We start from the raw sequence: 7,332 nt of genomic DNA, 5'->3' as shown, positions 1-7,332 counted from the left end.
AAAGAAGGAAGGGAGGGAGGGAGGGAGGGAGGGAGGAAATGAGCATTTATTAAGCATCTACTTTGTATGAGGCATTGCGCTAAGCACTTTGCAATTTTTGTCTTGTTTGATCCTCACAGCAATGATGTGAGATCAATGCTATTATCATCTTCATCTCACAGCTGAGGAAATTGAAGAAGACAGCGGTTGTGGCTTGCCTAGAGTCGCACAACTAGTAAGTGTCTGCGGCTGGATTTGTACTCATCTTCCTAACTGCAGACAAGTATTCTATCTACTGTGGCGCTGAGCTGCCACCTTTCAACTATGGTTATGGGTGGCCCTGCAGAAAGCATGCAACCTTTATGTGCTTCAGTTTCCTAATTTATAATATGAGGGAAATAAGATCTCTTTCTTTAATGAAGCAGAATATAGTAAGTGACCAGCATTCACAAAAAGACACCATGTGGAAATGTTTTAAATGTAGATGCCCCAAACAAAGATCAGCAAGACTGCATCATTATTGGTTCCTGTATTATTAGGGAAAGAAAGGCATTCAAAAATTCAGGTGATATAGTGTGTCAACTGGGGAAAAGGGCACTCAGAGGGAAGAATGGACCAAAAGAAGATGCATTAGATCAGCTTGATTCAGGAATTCCTGGGCAGCTAGGTAACATAGTAGTAGATAGAATGCCTGACCAAGAGTCAGAAACACATCTTCCTGAGTTCAAATCTGGTCTCAGACATTTCTTAGCTATGTGACCCTGGGCAAGTCCCTTAACCCTGTTGACCTCAGTTTCCTTATCTGTAAAATGAGCTAGGGAAGGAAATGGCAAACCGCTTCAGTATCTTTGCCTAGAAAACTCCAAATGGGGGTGATAAAGAGTTGAAAGTGACTGAACAACAAGAGTTCCCATCTTCCAATATTCCAATCAAGTACATGCACTTTTACTTCTCCTTCATTGTATGTAAGACATAAGACATAAAATTTGAAAATTTAAACATCTTGATATCTTTTTCCTACTTGTGACTATACATGTATACTGCAGGGTCTAGGATCATTTTCACAAGTATCTGTCCACATTTGCAGTCTCCAAAGGATACTGCTATTTCTTCCCTCAGGGTTGTAGGGGTAAACTCTGAGGAATTGGAGGGTGTCTTTCTAAGCTAATTATTATCAGTTGGTCTCAGTCATCCAGACAAGTAGATTTTTAGAAATCAGTATTTACTATGGTAGTAGATTATGAGCAGTAGTTACACATGTCCCTTCCAAGTTAAGGCACACTTTCCTATAAGTACTTACCAAGTCTAGAAATTGGACTCAAACTTAAAGGGGGAAGGGTGGTACTTCAGAAGGGAGTAGAAGAGGGTAAGAGTTCTGGAAGTCCTTTTGTTGGAAGTCTTTCTCTTCCCTTCATGGGCCCCTTATGAAATTCTCCTTATGGAAAGTGTCACTTTCTTCTCATTTCCTTATAGGCCATTTCATTTCCTTAAAGCCACCATCTTCAGTGTGTCTGGTTTGTTCTTGACTCTGGATTCAGACATTGCAATAGCTGTTGCTATTATCATTTTAAGGACAGTTCTAGGATACCAGTGAGAAGTTCAAATCCTCAGATCCTTTGAAATTCATAAGGTCTCCTCTAGTCCAAGGGACAAAGGTTCTGTTTTTCTTTTCGTTTTTTTTGTAGGGCAATTGGGGTTAAGTGACTTGCCCAAGGTCACACAGCTAATTTTTGTGTTAGGTGTCTGAGGCCAGATTTGAACTCAGGTCCTCCTGACTCTAGGGCCCGTGCTCTATGAAAGTTCTATTTTTCTCCCCCCAAGTAATTGTTCCTCAGGAACTAGAGTGGAACTTCAGTGTCCTCTAACCCACCAGACACTTGAATGTTTGGTTCTGGACTGGTTTGCTATTTTAGAAGACCTACAAGATATGACAGGGCATAATTTAATTTAATACCTTTTGAGTGATTGATTCAGTAGAAATATTCTTTATAAAAGGTATCAGGACCAGAATATTTTGTTAGTTACTTCAAGTGGGATGGAGGTGATGTATTGATTAACTCAGTCAATGGTCACCCTTACATTTGACTCATGACTGGGTTGAGTTTCTACCTGATTGGTTGCTCAGTCAGAAAAACTGATGACTTAGGATTCCACACTGTCTGGTAGGTCTTTTGGAAATAGCTCCCCACAACACAGGATGCGATACTAGTTAAGAAGTAAAGCAAAAGTCCTTTCCTCCCCTGGCACGATAGTAGGGCAGTCTAGTCCTCATTTGTCACATGAAGCATGAATTCCACTAGTTGGGATGGTAGTAGAGCCTCCTTATTCCCTTTTCTCTCCCTATGTGTTTCTTTTCCTCCAACATCAATGTTGTGAACCTCAAAGGCTTGTGGATGCTGATAACAAAGGCAGTTATAGCAGCAATAGTGGTGGCAGAATTGGATTTGTAATAAGCAAAGCAACTAGAAAGCATTAGCATTGGAAAGGTGAACCACCAGAAGGAAGATCCCATTTGGTGTTCGACCATAAAATGCTAGTCCAAATGGGAAATGCAGAACAGCTCGCTATGTTTCAGTGAGGCTTAAGTATACAGTACTAATAGTGATAAAGTACTGAATTCTGTTCCAAACATTCTGTAATTCTTTATTGCTTAACATTATTTTTCTCTTTGTGAATAAACTACCTGTTTCAAACTTGATTCATTACTGTATATTGGATTTTTTTTAAACTTAATCTCCTTGCTGGGAAAAAAAAAACATGCAGTGGAACCCATAAACATTTCTATAATTAGCATAAGCAGCAACAGTGTTCTTCCGAGTAACCAGGGTAGAATAAAGTGGAATGAAGGATTGGGAATCCAGCTTCTCACGAAAAGTGAGGCAACCCTAGAGAAATGAATTAGTGTACAAGCACATGGCATGATATAGAGCAGGAAGGACTGGTAGCCTAAACCCCTGTGAGTTCCAGCATGACAGACCTCTTGCCTCTATGCTAACTTTATATGCATGCTATGTTATGGGTATATAAAGAACCATATATGACTCAAGAAGACAAAGTTATAGAACTGACCTGTCATTTCACTGGAATGGAGAATTCCTATATCAGTGAAACTACCAATGCAAGTTCAAGTCAGCACTTTCCTGTAACTTTTGGTCTTGGAAAACTGAGTGGTTAAATGACTTGCCCAATTTCACATAGCCAGCATTTTCAGAAGTGGGACTTGAACCCAGATCTTTCTGACTTTGAAACCTGCTCTCTAATCATTAAGATGTGCTGCCCTTCAGTATGACTCAGGATGCTGATAGCTATAGCATGTTAGTGTTGGAATGGACCCAATAGAATGTAAGCTTCTTGAAGGTAAAGACTTTAATTTTTGTCTTTATAGCCCCAATGGGGGCCATTACCTTGACCTGTCTTGCCACTGGATTCCAATGACTGGAGGAGAGAGTGAAGCTGATGACTTTAATGAACAACAACAATCTATAGCCCCAGTGACATTCACACAGTAGCAGCTTAAGAATCAAATTCATTAGAATTAGCTATTGTTTAAGTTAACTACCTTACTTTACAGATGAAAAAAACTGACAGGATTACCACCCAGTTTTCCTGAGTGACCTTTTTTTTTTTTATTAACAGCTATATCAATATATTTAAATATATATTCTTTTTGTTTTTAAATATGACCTCTACTCAACCTTGTTTGTTATTGGGTAAAAGGATAAAATTAACATTACTACTTCCAGTAGTAAGAATAACAATATAATAAATGTTCTGAAGTAACTAGAATTCCACACTATAGTGATAGAGTATGGTTTCTTTCTGTTTTTTTTTTTCAGAGTACAAGGTGAGCAGCTGTGACTAAACCTTAAACTGGAGGTGAAGTCGGTCGTTATTCTGAAATGGCAACTTTCTAAAAAGGGATGGAATAATATCTGGAGTTAGCAATCATTGGTTTTGTGCACCCCATAGTGACTGCCAATCATCTGCTTGCTTTTGTCTATTCTTTGTGTAGAGCTTGGGCTCAGCTTGAGTCCAAAGAAACAGCAGCCAAGGCTGGAGCCTATCTTTCTGTGGAGAACATAACGTTTGATGTTTCTGGACAACTTTGGAACATACAACTCCTACCCTGAATACCTGCTGCCTTACAAGCACTTCTCACATGAAAGTACAGGACTCTTAAACTGTACCTTCCACACACTATCCTACCATTTCTAACGCAGACAGGCTGTGTTTTCAAACAGTTGGTTGTCTCGTTGGTATTTGAAATGGAGTAAAAAAGCACTGTGGGGTTATAAGGAAAATGGTGATTTCTCTGAGGTGACAACTTGCTGTTTCAGAGTATAGACTCCCCTTGGTTTTCTGCCCTTGTGCTCTCTCTGCTGTATCTCAAGCTTCTTCTTATTAGTAGTGCAGCCTTTAGTCTAGGTTATTTCTATTTAGACTAGCTAGCTTTTCATGGGTTCACAACTTCCTGATCAAAATAAATATTTCAATGACTTCGTTAGGATGTTGCCAGCATGAATGCATTGGTTAAGCTTTTAACAATCTTCATGCTATGTCATTCACTATAGCCTGCCAGAAAATCTCCTTTATTTTATTTGTTTGTGAGAGTTTTCTAGCTCCCCTTTTCCATAAAGCCAGGAGGTGCATTTAGGCTGTGCACAAAGCTGTAATCCTATGGGCTTTGTTTTGGCCCAAAGACTTTTGGAGAAACTTTGATAATTCCCCAGTTTGCCATTTTTGAAGTTCATGAATAGCATAAATATCCACACTTACATTGTAATTTCTTCACTATTCACTTTGAGAATTTTTTAGACCTATCTTTTAAAACAGTATATTTCGCATCTCTTTAGGGAATATCTCACTTAGTTTGGTGAGTGCTTCAAGGATAATACATGGTCATGAAATAAAACAAAGTTCTTTTACAATAATGTCAAGTGGCTTTGTGTAATTGCCTTGATTATAATTTTAAATGGATTTTTAAAAGCAAGAAATTATGATAGCAATGTATATATTAACACCCAACATTTGTATATCAGAGATGGCTAAGAGATTGCTCCTGAAGTGCATCACTACTTTGTCATGTAATCTTGAGTAATGGGGGTTTGTTCCCACCATGCACAAGTTTCCAATTTACCACGTGGGAACTCAAGGTATCTGCTTTTGGTTATGTATGAGTCATTGCTGAAGAGTTTTCATTATTGATGATGAAGAGCCCCCTAACTGGCTACCGAATGGAAAGCACTCCATGAACCTTTTAAAAAGAGACCTTTTCTAGCTGACTCTCTAGGCAGCAAGATCTAACTCCAATGAGGAAAAGGAAAGGAAAGGAGAGGAGAGGACAGGGCAGGACAGCACAGGACAGGAGAGGAAAAGGCAAAGGCAAAGGGAAAGGGGAAGGGAAAGGATACTTTCTCTGCTCATGTGGCACTTTCACCGCGGGTCACAGCTAGATGAGTTTGTGCCTGACCTATGGAAGTCCATGTTTCCTTTCCTTAGGTAAGTAACTTTGTGAACTTGTAAGGTCTATAGCTTTATGAATTGGGTTACAAGATCTCGCCAGAGTAATTGTAGCAACTAAAATAGTAGGCTGGTAGAAAATGCAATGACTGTGTGGGAGATAGGAACTACCAGAGAGAGAATATCAAGCTTGGTTGTTTGAATGGACAGTGCCTGGTGAAATGTAAAATGTCTAATTGGCAGCATTACACAACTGTTTTACATTCTGATGAGGCTTAAAATATCAGCCTCTCAATCGATGGTAACCATAGTTATAAGTTAAGATATTGAATGTTGTTCTAGTTATTCTATTTATGTGCACTGCCATCCTCTAATGCTTGGCATTGCCTTTCTTTTGAATGGAAATAAGCTACCTGCCCCATGCCCAGAATTAAGTCATACATTGGGTGCCTCTTTTATACTGCCCTCTGGGGAGACCCAGAGGAGTTGTAACTTAGACTACAGTTAGCCTTGTCCTCAGAATCCTGGGTTGAGCATTTGTTAACCAACCAATGAGTGTTAAAATAGGAAGTCTAATCTTCCTAATTTGGGGGCTCTTAATTTGAAGTTCACTGACTCCTTAGGGTCTATGGACAGATTTCAGGGGGTCTAGGGAACTTGGATGAGGAAAAATGCACCTTCATTCCAATAAGTTTCTTCTGTAATCACATAAAGTTTCTTTTATGCATTTAAAAATATTATTCTGAGAAGTCTGTAGTGTAAAGGATGAACTTTTATTTCCACAGAAAACATGTAATATATACCAAAAAGTCTTTTAGAGAGAAAGTCTTAGGAATGTTGATTAACACTTTACTCAACAGGATGTAGGTGCCTGCTTATCATAATGTATCTAAAGGTGAACACCTTCTTTGTACTTGGGATAAAATCCACAACCCTAAAGGCTGGAAGAGAACTTCATTCCACAGCACTATTTTGAACTTTGGGACTCTTCTTGTGTTAATGTGGTGAGAGAAACTTAAACATCCTAGGTTTGGCCTCTTATCAATTGAGAGAATTCCTTTTAAAAAAACTTATAATGTGTTGATGTAGAGCCATGTGGCTGTCTGCTTTAGGTGTTTTCAGAGAGACTGTGAACCTTGAAGTGCCTAGCCAATGGGAGTGGGGAGGGGTGTGTGTGAGGGGGAGGGGAATTCAAATTGGAAACAGCATAAATAGCTTTGCATTTGTCTGAGCAAGCATCGTCCATCAGGGTCTCAATCATGCAGTCCAATCATGCAGAATGAATGTAAAATAAATGTACTGAGAACTTTTCTGGCTTCACAATGAGTATTTTCTTTCTAGAGCAAACCTGCTTCTCATAATGGGCTTCACCAGACTGCCAAAGAGGTCAATGATATAAAAAGTTTAAGAATTCCTCTTTTAATTAGAGGAAAAGCTCCCTTAGTTTGGAATCCATTATAGGATGGATAAAGACAGGGAGGAGAGGGTTTCTCAGCTCCTGAGCTCCCAGTAGTGGGGCCTCTATGTTAAGTGTCGAAAAAGAATCTTTAGTGGTTTGTAGCTTTAAGTGGAACGACTTGCGCTGACCTCTGAAAATTAGCTGAGGATGAAATTAGCAAGCTAGAGAAATGGTTTGAAGTACTTACTTCTTGCATTCATCCCTCAGGGGTTGTGACTTAGCACCTTAGTCCAAGAAAGCCTGCCTCATATCCCCTTAACCCTTATTCTTCCTACTTTTATTCTTGTATCTCTGGGTCCACTTCTCCTACCATTCCACAGGGGGCTACAGGCTGAGAAGTAGAGAGCAGACATAGCTTCCTGGTACAGTGCAGGGAGCAGTGGTTATCATCTTTAGCACAGTCCTATTTTAAGTTCCAGGAGTTGCAGAACATA

The 7,332-nt window shown here is 39.4% G+C and overlaps 1 long non-coding RNA gene across 1 annotated transcript in view; it reads left to right on the top strand.

Moving 5' to 3' along the window:
- LOC138164444 (uncharacterized) overlaps positions 1-6,733 on the top strand; it is an 85,118-nt gene extending 78,385 nt beyond the window's left edge. Inside the window, exon 3 of the long non-coding RNA XR_011169065.1 lies at positions 3,816-6,733. This is a non-coding gene — a long non-coding RNA (uncharacterized lncRNA). The remainder of the gene's footprint in view (positions 1-3,815) is intronic.
- Positions 6,734-7,332: the final 599 nt, after the last annotated feature.

Source organism: Petaurus breviceps, unplaced genomic scaffold (genome assembly GCF_028583685.1).
Source record: "Petaurus breviceps papuanus isolate PSGF00001 unplaced genomic scaffold, PetGlider_PUasm1.0 189, whole genome shotgun sequence".
Taxonomy (NCBI): Eukaryota; Metazoa; Chordata; class Mammalia; order Diprotodontia; family Petauridae; genus Petaurus; species Petaurus breviceps.
The sequence above is the reverse complement of the archived record's forward strand: the minus strand, read 5'-3'. Positions and strand labels throughout refer to the sequence as shown.